At 53.4% G+C, this 15,498-nt stretch overlaps 15 non-coding genes across 15 annotated transcripts; 4 read left to right on the forward strand and 11 right to left on the reverse strand.

Annotated features, from left to right (window-relative positions):
- Positions 1-1,041: 1,041 nt before the first annotated feature.
- Positions 1,042-1,113, reverse strand: TRNAE-CUC (transfer RNA glutamic acid (anticodon CUC)). The gene has a single exon. It is a non-coding gene; the product is annotated as a tRNA-Glu (tRNA).
- Positions 1,114-1,743: 630 nt separating this feature from the next.
- Positions 1,744-1,815, reverse strand: TRNAE-UUC (transfer RNA glutamic acid (anticodon UUC)). Its single transcript has one exon. It is a non-coding gene; the product is annotated as a tRNA-Glu (tRNA).
- A 243-nt stretch (positions 1,816-2,058) lies between these two features.
- TRNAL-UAA (transfer RNA leucine (anticodon UAA)) lies at positions 2,059-2,141 on the forward strand. Its single transcript has one exon. It is a non-coding gene; the product is annotated as a tRNA-Leu (tRNA).
- A 1,126-nt stretch (positions 2,142-3,267) lies between these two features.
- On the reverse strand, positions 3,268-3,339 carry TRNAE-CUC (transfer RNA glutamic acid (anticodon CUC)). Its single transcript has one exon. It is a non-coding gene; the product is annotated as a tRNA-Glu (tRNA).
- A 630-nt stretch (positions 3,340-3,969) lies between these two features.
- TRNAE-UUC (transfer RNA glutamic acid (anticodon UUC)) lies at positions 3,970-4,041 on the reverse strand. Its single transcript has one exon. It is a non-coding gene; the product is annotated as a tRNA-Glu (tRNA).
- Positions 4,042-6,195: 2,154 nt separating this feature from the next.
- Positions 6,196-6,267, reverse strand: TRNAE-UUC (transfer RNA glutamic acid (anticodon UUC)). Its single transcript has one exon. It is a non-coding gene; the product is annotated as a tRNA-Glu (tRNA).
- A 243-nt stretch (positions 6,268-6,510) lies between these two features.
- TRNAL-UAA (transfer RNA leucine (anticodon UAA)) lies at positions 6,511-6,593 on the forward strand. The gene has a single exon. It is a non-coding gene; the product is annotated as a tRNA-Leu (tRNA).
- A 1,828-nt stretch (positions 6,594-8,421) lies between these two features.
- Positions 8,422-8,493, reverse strand: TRNAE-UUC (transfer RNA glutamic acid (anticodon UUC)). The gene has a single exon. It is a non-coding gene; the product is annotated as a tRNA-Glu (tRNA).
- A 1,458-nt stretch (positions 8,494-9,951) lies between these two features.
- On the reverse strand, positions 9,952-10,023 carry TRNAE-CUC (transfer RNA glutamic acid (anticodon CUC)). The gene has a single exon. It is a non-coding gene; the product is annotated as a tRNA-Glu (tRNA).
- A 624-nt stretch (positions 10,024-10,647) lies between these two features.
- TRNAE-UUC (transfer RNA glutamic acid (anticodon UUC)) lies at positions 10,648-10,719 on the reverse strand. Its single transcript has one exon. It is a non-coding gene; the product is annotated as a tRNA-Glu (tRNA).
- Positions 10,720-10,962: 243 nt separating this feature from the next.
- On the forward strand, positions 10,963-11,045 carry TRNAL-UAA (transfer RNA leucine (anticodon UAA)). Its single transcript has one exon. It is a non-coding gene; the product is annotated as a tRNA-Leu (tRNA).
- A 1,120-nt stretch (positions 11,046-12,165) lies between these two features.
- Positions 12,166-12,237, reverse strand: TRNAE-CUC (transfer RNA glutamic acid (anticodon CUC)). Its single transcript has one exon. It is a non-coding gene; the product is annotated as a tRNA-Glu (tRNA).
- Positions 12,238-12,867: 630 nt separating this feature from the next.
- TRNAE-UUC (transfer RNA glutamic acid (anticodon UUC)) lies at positions 12,868-12,939 on the reverse strand. The gene has a single exon. It is a non-coding gene; the product is annotated as a tRNA-Glu (tRNA).
- Positions 12,940-13,182: 243 nt separating this feature from the next.
- TRNAL-UAA (transfer RNA leucine (anticodon UAA)) lies at positions 13,183-13,265 on the forward strand. The gene has a single exon. It is a non-coding gene; the product is annotated as a tRNA-Leu (tRNA).
- Positions 13,266-15,093: 1,828 nt separating this feature from the next.
- On the reverse strand, positions 15,094-15,165 carry TRNAE-UUC (transfer RNA glutamic acid (anticodon UUC)). Its single transcript has one exon. It is a non-coding gene; the product is annotated as a tRNA-Glu (tRNA).
- Positions 15,166-15,498: the final 333 nt, after the last annotated feature.

Genomic DNA, 15,498 nt, shown 5'->3' on the forward strand with positions numbered 1-15,498 from the left:
TTAACAGTCCCAATTCACGTCTCAGCTGTGGGGTCTGCTGCTACTCTGCACTTAGCATGGATGTTTGCCAAAGCAATGCAGTGCCACCTACGCAGAGCCCCTGCTTAGAGAAATACACCTCCTATGTCTTTTCCCACTGAAGGGAGCAGGAGGAAGTACTTGCTTCCTGGGGAACATGGGCCTGCCACTGGAATTTGTTAACCCGCCTCTTGCGGATTTCTCCCCTTTCTTTGATTTACACCTGCAGGCTCTCCCTTGCCATCGGAGCAGGATCTGCTGATGCAGGCCCGGCTGGATCAAATGTGCAAAGGCTTGTCCCCAGGCCTCGGGAAAAAATTGAGCAGAGATTCCCGCCTCCGCCTCCGCCTCCTCTTGCCTTCCGAACGGGCTTCCAAACGGGCAATACCCTGACGGGTACCCCACGCCCCACCCTGCCCATGCCCACACCCCTGTATATGAGGGTGACCCATGTCCCTCACCCTCCATGCTCGAACGGAAGACACGTGTGTCCTGAGGGGAGCGCCAGACAGGCATTTCTCCGGCCAGGCAGACCCCTGCAGCACCCGTTAGGCTCCAAAGCCTGTACATTCCCAAGATGCCACTGGTCACTATGCAAATCAGACAGCCCTGGCCACACCCTCTCCGCCGCTGGGCTCTGCTGCTTTCGGTACGTGCAGCTCAGCTTTTTCTTACCCTGAACCAGACTTCCGTTTCAGCAAAAAGGTGGGTTGCAGTGGGTCCGGGATGCCATTTGGAGACAAAGCCTGCGGCCCTGTCAAAGATGACTTCCTGCCGCACACCATGTGGTCAGAAGCCTACGAAAAGAAGCGCACCTCGGAATACAGAATCTCACTTCTTCAAGAGCCTTGCACAAGAGATTTTCCTCCCGCCGAGGAAAGCAACTCAAAGGGAACCTTGCGAAAATCAAATTAGGAGCCAGATTGCGGGATGCTAGGCAAACTGTTTGTCAGAAAAGCAAATTCATTTTGAGAAGCCCTGACCTGCGGGAAGGAAAAGCATTCAAGGGCAGAAGAAGGACTGTTCCCTGACCGGGAATCGAACCCGGGCCGCGGCGGTGAGAGCGCCGAATCCTAACCACTAGACCACCAGGGAACCCACAGCTACACAGCAAAAGTTCCTACACTGCTCTCCTAGTGACAAAGCTCATGGGGGCTGAAAGCATATTTTATTCTACAGCGAATATGAATCAGAACTTGAAAAAACACTCATGATTCCACCAGACTGTTTGTCACTTCCAAGCACAGGCCATCCCCTCCCCCGTGCTACTGAACCGACGAATTCCTGTACAATCGGGATCCCCGGGAAATCACAAGAGGGACACCTAGTGGCCGCTGATAGCTCAAAGACAGCTGGTACACCTTCTCACACCTACCTCGTTATTCAGCTTGCTGGAAGAATACATTGCGAATGACCGATTCAAGAGTGCAAGGGAGAAGAGTGCTCCAAAGTAGATGTATACATCGCAGCCGGGTTTTCCAGCAATTTACCTTTCTGATGAGCTGGTACTGCACTTTACGCCCACATAGAGCACCTGACTGGGTGGGGGACTGCGTGCGCATGAAGGTGGCTGAGGGCAATGGGAGCAAAGCAACCTGGGACACAGGGGACCCAGCCCCTTTCCTCTGCTTTCGTCTATAGGTCGGGGTGCCTTTTTAAGGACCTTCGATTAAAAAAAGCTGAGCTGCGTGGACAAATTACGCACGTCTACGTCTTAGAGGGATCTTCCCTGACCGGGAATCGAACCCGGGCCGCGGCGGTGAAAGCGCCGAATCCTAGCCACTAGACCACCAGGGAGGAGATGCTCTTGTGAGCCTGCCTTGCTCACTTCCTTATTGTGACTAAGCTAACTCCACTGTATAGATTGCCCATAAAGTACGAGTGGGGAAAAGTTAGGTGTCACACAGTGTGTTTGTCATAAGCAATTACCTTTATCCTCCTGCAAAAGCCTTTTTACTCTGCAATCACCTCTTGCTGGACAGCCTGCGCTGGAGCAGCCAGCATGAAAAGGGAGCTGAGTAAGGCAGGGCCTAGGGTCTCACCAGGGTGGCCGAGTGGTTAAGGCGTTGGACTTAAGATCCAATGGACAGTTGTCCGCATGGGTTCGAGCCCCATCCCTGGTATGGGTTTTCAGCGGGTGTGTAGGAACTTGCAGATGCTTTTTTAAAGCATTTTCCTCTGCCCTCCTCACCCTCCCAGTGCCCTTCCTTAACAGTCCCAATTCACGTCTCAGCTGTGGGGTCTGCTGCTACTCTGCACTTAGCATGGATGCTTCCCAAAGCAATGCAGTGCCACCTACGCAGAGCCCCTGCTTAGAGAAATACACCTCCTATGTCTTTTCCCACTGAAGGGAGCAGGAGGAAGTACTTGCTTCCTGGGGAACATGGGCCTGCCACTGGAATTTGTTAACCCGCCTCTTGCGGATTTCTCCCCTTTCTTTGATTTACACCTGCAGGCTCTCCATTGCCATCGGAGCAGGATCTGCTGATGCAGGCCCGGCTGGATCAAATGTGCAAAGGCTTGTCCCCAGGCCTCGGGAAAAAATTGAGCAGAGATTCCCGCCTCCGCCTCCGCCTCCTCTTGCCTTCCGAACGGGCTTCCAAACGGGCAATGCCCTGACGGGTCCCCCACGCCCCATCCTGCCCATGCCCACACCCCTGTATATGAGGGTGACCCATGTCCCTCACCCTCCATGCTCGAACGGAAGACACGTGTGTCCTGAGGGGAGCGCCAGACAGGCATTTCTCCGGCCAGGCAGACCCCTGCAGCACCCGTTAGGCTCCAAAGCCTGTACATTCCCAAGATGCCACTGGTCACTATGCAAATCAGACAGCCCTGGCCACACCCTCTCCGCCGCTGGGCTCTGCTGCTTTCGGTACGTGCAGCTCAGCTTTTTCTTACCCTGAACCAGACTTCCGTTTCAGCAAAAAGGTGGGTTGCAGTGGGTCCGGGATGCCATTTGGAGACAAAGCCTGCGGCCCTGTCAAAGATGACTTCCTGCCGCACACCATGTGGTCAGAAGCCTACGAAAAGAAGCGCACCTCGGAATACAGAATCTCACTTCCTCAAGAGCCTTGCACAAGAGATTTTCCTCCCGCCGAGGAAAACAACTCAAAGGGAACCTTGCGAAAATCAAATTAGGAGCCAGATTGCGGGATGCTAGGCAAACTGTTTGTCAGAAAAGCAAATTCATTTTGAGAAGCCCTGACCTGCGGGAAGGAAAAGCATTCAAGGGCAGAAGAAGGACTGTTCCCTGACCGGGAATCGAACCCGGGCCGCGGCGGTGAGAGCGCCGAATCCTAACCACTAGACCACCAGGGAACCCACAGCCATACAGCAAAAGTTCCTACACTGCTCTCCTAGTGACAAAGCTCATGGGGGCTGAAAACATATTTTATTCTACAGCGAATATGAATCAGAACTTGAAAAAACACTCATGATTCCACCAGACTGTTTGTCACTTCCAAGCACAGGCCATCCCCTCCCCCGTGCTACTGAACCGACGAATTCCTGTACAATCGGGATCCCCGGGAAATCACAAGAGGGACACCTAGTGGCCGCTGATAGCTCAAAGACAGCTGGTACACCTTCTCACACCTACCTCGTTATTCAGCTTGCTGGAAGAATACATTGCGAATGACCGATTCAAGAGTGCAAGGGAGAAGAGTGCTCCAAAGTAGATGTATACATCGCAGCCGGGTTTTCCAGCAATTTACCTTTCTGATGAGCTGGTACTGCACTTTACGCCCACATAGAGCACCTGACTGGGTGGGGGACTGCGTGTGCATGAAGGTGGCTGAGGGCAATGGGAGCAAAGCAACCTGGGACACAGGGGACCCAGCCCCTTTCCTCTGCTTTCGTCTATAGGTCGGGGTGCCTTTTTAAGGACCTTCGATTAAAAAAAGCTGAGCTGCGTGGACAAATTACGCACGTCTACGTCTTAGAGGGATCTTCCCTGACCGGGAATCGAACCCGGGCCGCGGCGGTGAAAGCGCCGAATCCTAGCCACTAGACCACCAGGGAGGAGATGCTCTTGTGAGCCTGCCTTGCTCACTTCCTTATTGTGACTAAGCTAACTCCACTGTATAGATTGCCCATAAAGTACGAGTGGGGAAAAGTTAGGTGTCACACAGTGTGTTTGTCATAAGCAATTACCTTTATCCTCCTGCAAAAGCCTTTTTACTCTGCAATCACCTCTTGCTGGACAGCCTGCGCTGGAGCAGCCAGCATGAAAAGGGAGCTGAGTAAGGTAGGGCCTAGGGTCTCACCAGGGTGGCCGAGTGGTTAAGGCGTTGGACTTAAGATCCAATGGACAGTTGTCCGCATGGGTTCGAGCCCCCTCCCTGGTATGGGTTTTCAGCGGGTGTGTAGGAACTTGCAGATGCTTTTTTAAAGCATTTTCCTCTGCCCTCCTCACCCTCCCAGTGCCCTTCCTTAACAGTCCCAATTCACGTCTCAGCTGTGGGGTCTGCTGCTACTCTGCACTTAGCATGGATGCTTCCCAAAGCAATGCAGTGCCACCTACGCAGAGCCCCTGCTTAGAGAAATACACCTCCTATGTCTTTTCCCACTGAAGGGAGCAGGAGGAAGTACTTGCTTCCTGGGGAACATGGGCCTGCCACTGGAATTTGTTAACCCGCCTCTTGCGGATTTCTCCCCTTTCTTTGATTTACACCTGCAGGCTCTCCCTTGCCATCGGAGCAGGATCTGCTGATGCAGGCCCGGCTGGATCAAATGTGCAAAGGCTTGTCCCCAGGCCTCGGGAAAAAATTGAGCAGAGATTCCCGCCTCCGCCTCCGCCTCCTCTTGCCTTCCGAACGGGCTTCCAAACGGGCAATACCCTGACGGGTACCCCACGCCCCACCCTGCCCATGCCCACACCCCTGTATATGAGGGTGACCCATGTCCCTCACCCTCCATGCTCGAACGGAAGACACGTGTGTCCTGAGGGGAGCGCCAGACAGGCATTTCTCCGGCCAGGCAGACCCCTGCAGCACCCGTTAGGCTCCAAAGCCTGTACATTCCCAAGATGCCACTGGTCACTATGCAAATCAGACAGCCCTGGCCACACCCTCTCCGCCGCTGGGCTCTGCTGCTTTCGGTACGTGCAGCTCAGCTTTTTCTTACCCTGAACCAGACTTCCGTTTCAGCAAAAAGGTGGGTTGCAGTGGGTCCGGGATGCCATTTGGAGACAAAGCCTGCGGCCCTGTCAAAGATGACTTCCTGCCGCACACCATGTGGTCAGAAGCCTACGAAAAGAAGCGCACCTCGGAATACAGAATCTCACTTCTTCAAGAGCCTTGCACAAGAGATTTTCCTCCCGCCGAGGAAAGCAACTCAAAGGGAACCTTGCGAAAATCAAATTAGGAGCCAGATTGCGGGATGCTAGGCAAACTGTTTGTCAGAAAAGCAAATTCATTTTGAGAAGCCCTGACCTGCGGGAAGGAAAAGCATTCAAGGGCAGAAGAAGGACTGTTCCCTGACCGGGAATCGAACCCGGGCCGCAGCGGTGAGAGCGCCGAATCCTAACCACTAGACCACCAGGGAACCCACAGCTATACAGCAAAAGTTCCTACACTGCTCTCCTAGTGACAAAGCTCATGGGGGCTGAAAGCATATTTTATTCTACAGCGAATATGAATCAGAACTTGAAAAAACACTCATGATTCCACCAGACTGTTTGTCACTTCCAAGCACAGGCCATCCCCTCCCCCGTGCTACTGAACCGACGAATTCCTGTACAATCGGGATCCCCGGGAAATCACAAGAGGGACACCTAGTGGCCGCTGATAGCTCAAAGACAGCTGGTACACCTTCTCACACCTACCTCGTTATTCAGCTTGCTGGAAGAATACATTGCGAATGACCGATTCAAGAGTGCAAGGGAGAAGAGTGCTCCAAAGTAGATGTATACATCGCAGCCGGGTTTTCCAGCAATTTACCTTTCTGATGAGCTGGTACTGCACTTTACGCCCACATAGAGCACCTGACTGGGTGGGGGACTGCGTGCGCATGAAGGTGGCTGAGGGCAATGGGAGCAAAGCAACCTGGGACACAGGGGACCCAGCCCCTTTCCTCTGCTTTCGTCTATAGGTCGGGGTGCCTTTTTAAGGACCTTCGATTAAAAAAAGCTGAGCTGCGTGGACAAATTACGCACGTCTACGTCTTAGAGGGATCTTCCCTGACCGGGAATCGAACCCGGGCCGCGGCGGTGAAAGCGCCGAATCCTAGCCACTAGACCACCAGGGAGGAGATGCTCTTGTGAGCCTGCCTTGCTCACTTCCTTATTGTGACTAAGCTAACTCCACTGTATAGATTGCCCATAAAGTACGAGTGGGGAAAAGTTAGGTGTCACACAGTGTGTTTGTCATAAGCAATTACCTTTATCCTCCTGCAAAAGCCTTTTTACTCTGCAATCACCTCTTGCTGGACAGCCTGCGCTGGAGCAGCCAGCATGAAAAGGGAGCTGAGTAAGGCAGGGCCTAGGGTCTCACCAGGGTGGCCGAGTGGTTAAGGCGTTGGACTTAAGATCCAATGGACAGTTGTCCGCATGGGTTCGAGCCCCATCCCTGGTATGGGTTTTCAGCGGGTGTGTAGGAACTTGCAGATGCTTTTTTAAAGCATTTTCCTCTGCCCTCCTCACCCTCCCAGTGCCCTTCCTTAACAGTCCCAATTCACGTCTCAGCTGTGGGGTCTGCTGCTACTCTGCACTTAGCATGGATGCTTCCCAAAGCAATGCAGTGCCACCTACGCAGAGCCCCTGCTTAGAGAAATACACCTCCTATGTCTTTTCCCACTGAAGGGAGCAGGAGGAAGTACTTGCTTCCTGGGGAACATGGGCCTGCCACTGGAATTTGTTAACCCGCCTCTTGCGGATTTCTCCCCTTTCTTTGATTTACACCTGCAGGCTCTCCCTTGCCATCGGAGCAGGATCTGCTGATGCAGGCCCGGCAGGATCAAATGTGCAAAGGCTTGTCCCCAGGCCTCGGGAAAAAATTGAGCAGAGATTCCCGCCTCCGCCTCCGCCTCCTCTTGCCTTCCGAACGGGCTTCCAAACGGGCAATGCCCTGACGGGTCCCCCACGCCCCATCCTGCCCATGCCCACACCCCTGTATATGAGGGTGACCCATGTCCCTCACCCTCCATGCTCGAACGGAAGACACGTGTGTCCTGAGGGGAGCGCCAGACAGACATTTCTCCGGCCAGGCAGACCCCTGCAGCACACGTTAGGCTCCAAAGCCTGTACATTCCCAAGATGCCACTGGTCACTATGCAAATCAGACAGCCCTGGCCACACCCTCTCCGCCGCTGGGCTCTGCTGCTTTCGGTACGTGCAGCTCAGCTTTTTCTTACCCTGAACCAGACTTCCGTTTCAGCAAAAAGGTGGGTTGCAGTGGGTCCGGGATGCCATTTGGAGACAAAGCCTGCGGCCCTGTCAAAGATGACTTCCTGCCGCACACCATGTGGTCAGAAGCCTACGAAAAGAAGCGCACCTCGGAATACAGAATCTCACTTCCTCAAGAGCCTTGCACAAGAGATTTTCCTCCCGCCGAGGAAAGCAACTCAAAGGGAACCTTGCGAAAATCAAATTAGGAGCCAGATTGCGGGATGCTAGGCAAACTGTTTGTCAGAAAAGCAAATTCATTTTGAGAAGCCCTGACCTGCGGGAAGGAAAAGCATTCAAGGGCAGAAGAAGGACTGTTTCCTGACCGGGAATCGAACCCGGGCCGCGGCGGTGAGAGCGCCGAATCCTAACCACTAGACCACCAGGGAACCCACAGCCATACAGCAAAAGTTCCTACACTGCTCTCCTAGTGACAAAGCTCATGGGGGCTGAAAGCATATTTTATTCTACAGCGAATATGAATCAGAACTTGAAAAAACACTCATGATTCCACCAGACTGTTTGTCACTTCCAAGCACAGGCCATCCCCTCCCCCGTGCCACTGAACCGACGAATTCCTGTACAATCGGGATCCCCGGGAAATCACAAGAGGGACACCTAGTGGCCGCTGATAGCTCAAAGACAGCTGGTACACCTTCTCACACCTACCTCGTTATTCAGCTTGCTGGAAGAATACATTGCGAATGACCGATTCAAGAGTGCAAGGGAGAAGAGTGCTCCAAAGTAGATGTATACATCGCAGCCGGGTTTTCCAGCAATTTACCTTTCTGATGAGCTGGTACTGCACTTTACGCCCACATAGAGCACCTGACTGGGTGGGGGACTGCGTGTGCATGAAGGTGGCTGAGGGCAATGGGAGCAAAGCAACCTGGGACACAGGGGACCCAGCCCCTTTCCTCTGCTTTCGTCTATAGGTCGGGGTGCCTTTTTAAGGACCTTCGATTAAAAAAAGCTGAGCTGCGTGGACAAATTATGCACGTCTACGTCTTAGAGGGATCTTCCCTGACCGGGAATCGAACCCGGGCCGCGGCGGTGAAAGCGCCGAATCCTAGCCACTAGACCACCAGGGAGGAGATGCTCTTGTGAGCCTGCCTTGCTCACTTCCTTATTGTGACTAAGCTAACTCCACTGTATAGATTGCCCATAAAGTACGAGTGGGGAAAAGTTAGGTGTCACACAGTGTGTTTGTCATAAGCAATTACCTTTATCCTCCTGCAAAAGCCTTTTTACTCTGCAATCACCTCTTGCTGGACAGCCTGCGCTGGAGCAGCCAGCATGAAAAGGGAGCTGAGTAAGGCAGGGCCTAGGGTCTCACCAGGGTGGCTGAGTGGTTAAGGCGTTGGACTTAAGATCCAATGGACAGTTGTCCGCATGGGTTCGAGCCCCATCCCTGGTATGGGTTTTCAGCGGGTGTGTAGGAACTTGCAGATGCTTTTGTAAAGCATTTTCCTCTGCCCTCCTCACCCTCCCAGTGCCCTTCCTTAACAGTCCCAATTCACGTCTCAGCTGTGGGGTCTGCTGCTACTCTGCACTTAGCATGGATGTTTGCCAAAGCAATGCAGTGCCACCTACGCAGAGCCCCTGCTTAGAGAAATACACCTCCTATGTCTTTTCCCACTGAAGGGAGCAGGAGGAAGTACTTGCTTCCTGGGGAACATGGGCCTGCCACTGGAATTTGTTAACCCGCCTCTTGCGGATTTCTCCCCTTTCTTTGATTTACACCTGCAGGCTCTCCCTTGCCATCGGAGCAGGATCTGCTGATGCAGGCCCGGCAGGATCAAATGTGCAAAGGCTTGTCCCCAGGCCTCGGGAAAAAATTGAGCAGAGATTCCCGCCTCCGCCTCCGCCTCCGCCTCCTCTTGCCTTCCGAACGGGCTTCCAAACGGGCAATGCCCTGACGGGTACCCCACGCCCCACCCTGCCCATGCCCACACCCCTGTATATGAGGGTGACCCATGTCCCTCACCCTCCATGCTCGAACGGAAGACACGTGTGTCCTGAGGGGAGCGCCAGACAGGCATTTCTCCGGCCAGGCAGACCCCTGCAGCACCCGTTAGGCTCCAAAGCCTGTACATTCCCAAGATGCCACTGGTCACTATGCAAATCAGACAGCCCTGGCCACACCCTCTCCGCCGCTGGGCTCTGCTGCTTTCGGTACGTGCAGCTCAGCTTTTTCTTACCCTGAACCAGACTTCCGTTTCAGCAAAAAGGTGGGTTGCAGTGGGTCCGGGATGCCATTTGGAGACAAAGCCTGCGGCCCTGTCAAAGATGACTTCCTGCCGCACACCATGTGGTCAGAAGCCTACGAAAAGAAGCGCACCTCGGAATACAGAATCTCACTTCCTCAAGAGCCTTGCACAAGAGATTGTCCTCCCGCCGAGGAAAGCAACTCAAAGGGAACCTTGCGAAAATCAAATTAGGAGCCAGATTGCGGGATGCTAGGCAAACTGTTTGTCAGAAAAGCAAATTCATTTTGAGAAGCCCTGACCTGCGGGAAGGAAAAGCATTCAAGGGCAGAAGAAGGACTGTTCCCTGACCGGGAATCGAACCCGGGCCGCGGCGGTGAGAGCGCCGAATCCTAACCACTAGACCACCAGGGAACCCACAGCCATACAGCAAAAGTTCCTACACTGCTCTCCTAGTGACAAAGCTCATGGGGGCTGAAAACATATTTTATTCTACAGCGAATATGAATCAGAACTTGAAAAAACACTCATGATTCCACCAGACTGTTTGTCACTTCCAAGCACAGGCCATCCCCTCCCCCGTGCTACTGAACCGACGAATTCCTGTACAATCGGGATCCCCGGGAAATCACAAGAGGGACACCTAGTGGCCGCTGATAGCTCAAAGACAGCTGGTACACCTTCTCACACCTACCTCGTTATTCAGCTTGCTGGAAGAATACATTGCGAATGACCGATTCAAGAGTGCAAGGGAGAAGAGTGCTCCAAAGTAGATGTATACATCGCAGCCGGGTTTTCCAGCAATTTACCTTTCTGATGAGCTGGTACTGCACTTTACGCCCACATAGAGCACCTGACTGGGTGGGGGACTGCGTGTGCATGAAGGTGGCTGAGGGCAATGGGAGCAAAGCAACCTGGGACACAGGGGACCCAGCCCCTTTCCTCTGCTTTCGTCTATAGGTCGGGGTGCCTTTTTAAGGACCTTCGATTAAAAAAAGCTGAGCTGCGTGGACAAATTACGCACGTCTTAGAGGGATCTTCCCTGACCGGGAATCGAACCCGGGCCGCGGCGGTGAAAGCGCCGAATCCTAGCCACTAGACCACCAGGGAGGAGATGCTCTTGTGAGCCTGCCTTGCTCACTTCCTTATTGTGACTAAGCTAACTCCACTGTATAGATTGCCCATAAAGTACGAGTGGGGAAAAGTTAGGTGTCACACAGTGTGTTTGTCATAAGCAATTACCTTTATCCTCCTGCAAAAGCCTTTTTACTCTGCAATCACCTCTTGCTGGACAGCCTGCGCTGGAGCAGCCAGCATGAAAAGGGAGCTGAGTAAGGTAGGGCCTAGGGTCTCACCAGGGTGGCCGAGTGGTTAAGGCGTTGGACTTAAGATCCAATGGACAGTTGTCCGCATGGGTTCGAGCCCCATCCCTGGTATGGGTTTTCAGCGGGTGTGTAGGAACTTGCAGATGCTTTTTTAAAGCATTTTCCTCTGCCCTCCTCACCCTCCCAGTGCCCTTCCTTAACAGTCCCAATTCACGTCTCAGCTGTGGGGTCTGCTGCTACTCTGCACTTAGCATGGATGCTTCCCAAAGCAATGCAGTGCCACCTACGCAGAGCCCCTGCTTAGAGAAATACACCTCCTATGTCTTTTCCCACTGAAGGGAGCAGGAGGAAGTACTTGCTTCCTGGGGAACATGGGCCTGCCACTGGAATTTGTTAACCCGCCTCTTGCGGATTTCTCCCCTTTCTTTGATTTACACCTGCAGGCTCTCCCTTGCCATCGGAGCAGGATCTGCTGATGCAGGCCCGGCTGGATCAAATGTGCAAAGGCTTGTCCCCAGGCCTCGGGAAAAAATTGAGCAGAGATTCCCGCCTCCGCCTCCTCTTGCCTTCCGAACGGGCTTCCAAACGGGCAATACCCTGACGGGTACCCCACGCCCCACCCTGCCCATGCCCACACCCCTGTATATGAGGGTGACCCATGTCCCTCACCCTCCATGCTCGAACGGAAGACACGTGTGTCCTGAGGGGAGCGCCAGACAGGCATTTCTCCGGCCAGGCAGACCCCTGCAGCACCCGTTAGGCTCCAAAGCCTGTACATTCCCAAGATGCCACTGGTCACTATGCAAATCAGACAGCCCTGGCCACACCCTCTCCGCCGCTGGGCTCTGCTGCTTTCGGTACGTGCAGCTCAGCTTTTTCTTACCCTGAACCAGACTTCCGTTTCAGCAAAAAGGTGGGTTGCAGTGGGTCCGGGATGCCATTTGGAGACAAAGCCTGCGGCCCTGTCAAAGATGACTTCCTGCCGCACACCATGTGGTCAGAAGCCTACGAAAAGAAGCGCACCTCGGAATACAGAATCTCACTTCTTCAAGAGCCTTGCACAAGAGATTTTCCTCCCGCCGAGGAAAGCAACTCAAAGGGAACCTTGCGAAAATCAAATTAGGAGCCAGATTGCGGGATGCTAGGCAAACTGTTTGTCAGAAAAGCAAATTCATTTTGAGAAGCCCTGACCTGCGGGAAGGAAAAGCATTCAAGGGCAGAAGAAGGACTGTTCCCTGACCGGGAATCGAACCCGGGCCGCGGCGGTGAGAGCGCCGAATCCTAACCACTAGACCACCAGGGAACCCACAGCTATACAGCAAAAGTTCCTACACTGCTCTCCTAGTGACAAAGCTCATGGGGGCTGAAAGCATATTTTATTCTACAGCGAATATGAATCAGAACTTGAAAAAACACTCATGATTCCACCAGACTGTTTGTCACTTCCAAGCACAGGCCATCCCCTCCCCCGTGCTACTGAACCGACGAATTCCTGTACAATCGGGATCCCCGGGAAATCACAAGAGGGACACCTAGTGGCCGCTGATAGCTCAAAGACAGCTGGTACACCTTCTCACACCTACCTCGTTATTCAGCTTGCTGGAAGAATACATTGCGAATGACCGATTCAAGAGTGCAAGGGAGAAGAGTGCTCCAAAGTAGATGTATACATCGCAGCCGGGTTTTCCAGCAATTTACCTTTCTGATGAGCTGGTACTGCACTTTACGCCCACATAGAGCACCTGACTGGGTGGGGGACTGCGTGCGCATGAAGGTGGCTGAGGGCAATGGGAGCAAAGCAACCTGGGACACAGGGGACCCAGCCCCTTTCCTCTGCTTTCGTCTATAGGTCGGGGTGCCTTTTTAAGGACCTTCGATTAAAAAAAGCTGAGCTGCGTGGACAAATTACGCACGTCTACGTCTTAGAGGGATCTTCCCTGACCGGGAATCGAACCCGGGCCGCGGCGGTGAAAGCGCCGAATCCTAGCCACTAGACCACCAGGGAGGAGATGCTCTTGTGAGCCTGCCTTGCTCACTTCCTTATTGTGACTAAGCTAACTCCACTGTATAGATTGCCCATAAAGTACGAGTGGGGAAAAGTTAGGTGTCACACAGTGTGTTTGTCATAAGCAATTACCTTTATCCTCCTGCAAAAGCCTTTTTACTCTGCAATCACCTCTTGCTGGACAGCCTGCGCTGGAGCAGCCAGCATGAAAAGGGAGCTGAGTAAGGCAGGGCCTAGGGTCTCACCAGGGTGGCCGAGTGGTTAAGGCGTTGGACTTAAGATCCAATGGACAGTTGTCCGCATGGGTTCGAGCCCCATCCCTGGTATGGGTTTTCAGCGGGTGTGTAGGAACTTGCAGATGCTTTTTTAAAGCATTTTCCTCTGCCCTCCTCACCCTCCCAGTGCCCTTCCTTAACAGTCCCAATTCACGTCTCAGCTGTGGGGTCTGCTGCTACTCTGCACTTAGCATGGATGCTTCCCAAAGCAATGCAGTGCCACCTACGCAGAGCCCCTGCTTAGAGAAATACACCTCCTATGTCTTTTCCCACTGAAGGGAGCAGGAGGAAGTACTTGCTTCCTGGGGAACATGGGCCTGCCACTGGAATTTGTTAACCCGCCTCTTGCGGATTTCTCCCCTTTCTTTGATTTACACCTGCAGGCTCTCCCTTGCCATCGGAGCAGGATCTGCTGATGCAGGCCCGGCAGGATCAAATGTGCAAAGGCTTGTCCCCAGGCCTCGGGAAAAAATTGAGCAGAGATTCCCGCCTCCGCCTCCGCCTCCTCTTGCCTTCCGAACGGGCTTCCAAACGGGCAATGCCCTGACGGGTCCCCCACGCCCCATCCTGCCCATGCCCACACCCCTGTATATGAGGGTGACCCATGTCCCTCACCCTCCATGCTCGAACGGAAGACACGTGTGTCCTGAGGGGAGCGCCAGACAGACATTTCTCCGGCCAGGCAGACCCCTGCAGCACACGTTAGGCTCCAATGCCTGTACATTCCCAAGATGCCACTGGTCACTATGCAAATCAGACAGCCCTGGCCACACCCTCTCCGCCGCTGGGCTCTGCTGCTTTCGGTACGTGCAGCTCAGCTTTTTCTTACCCTGAACCAGACTTCCGTTTCAGCAAAAAGGTGGGTTGCAGTGGGTCCGGGATGCCATTTGGAGACAAAGCCTGCGGCCCTGTCAAAGATGACTTCCTGCCGCACACCATGTGGTCAGAAGCCTACGAAAAGAAGCGCACCTCGGAATACAGAATCTCACTTCCTCAAGAGCCTTGCACAAGAGATTTTCCTCCCGCCGAGGAAAGCAACTCAAAGGGAACCTTGCGAAAATCAAATTAGGAGCCAGATTGCGGGATGCTAGGCAAACTGTTTGTCAGAAAAGCAAATTCATTTTGAGAAGCCCTGACCTGCGGGAAGGAAAAGCATTCAAGGGCAGAAGAAGGACTGTTTCCTGACCGGGAATCGAACCCGGGCCGCGGCGGTGAGAGCGCCGAATCCTAACCACTAGACCACCAGGGAACCCACAGCCATACAGCAAAAGTTCCTACACTGCTCTCCTAGTGACAAAGCTCATGGGGGCTGAAAGCATATTTTATTCTACAGCGAATATGAATCAGAACTTGAAAAAACACTCATGATTCCACCAGACTGTTTGTCACTTCCAAGCACAGGCCATCCCCTCCCCCGTGCCACTGAACCGACGAATTCCTGTACAATCGGGATCCCCGGGAAATCACAAGAGGGACACCTAGTGGCCGCTGATAGCTCAAAGACAGCTGGTACACCTTCTCACACCTACCTCGTTATTCAGCTTGCTGGAAGAATACATTGCGAATGACCGATTCAAGAGTGCAAGGGAGAAGAGTGCTCCAAAGTAGATGTATACATCGCAGCCGGGTTTTCCAGCAATTTACCTTTCTGATGAGCTGGTACTGCACTTTACGCCCACATAGAGCACCTGACTGGGTGGGGGACTGCGTGTGCATGAAGGTGGCTGAGGGCAATGGGAGCAAAGCAACCTGGGACACAGGGGACCCAGCCCCTTTCCTCTGCTTTCGTCTATAGGTCGGGGTGCCTTTTTAAGGACCTTCGATTAAAAAAAGCTGAGCTGCGTGGACAAATTATGCACGTCTACGTCTTAGAGGGATCTTCCCTGACCGGGAATCGAACCCGGGCCGCGGCGGTGAAAGCGCCGAATCCTAGCCACTAGACCACCAGGGAGGAGATGCTCTTGTGAGCCTGCCTTGCTCACTTCCTTATTGTGACTAAGCTAACTCCACTGTATAGATTGCCCATAAAGTACGAGTGGGGAAAAGTTAGGTGTCACACAGTGTGTTTGTCATAAGCAATTACCTTTATCCTCCTGCAAAAGCCTTTTTACTCTGCAATCACCTCTTGCTGGACAGCCTGCGCTGGAGCAGCCAGCATGAAAAGGGAGCTGAGTAAGGCAGGGCCTAGGGTCTCACCAGGGTGGCTGAGTGGTTAAGGCGTTGGACTTAAGATCCAATGGACAGTTGTCCGCATGGGTTCGAGCCCCATCCCTGGTATGGGTTT

The sequence above is a fragment of the Triturus cristatus genome, chromosome 5_2, assembly GCF_964204655.1.
Source record: "Triturus cristatus chromosome 5_2, aTriCri1.1, whole genome shotgun sequence".
Lineage (NCBI taxonomy): Eukaryota > Metazoa > Chordata > Amphibia > Caudata > Salamandridae > Triturus > Triturus cristatus.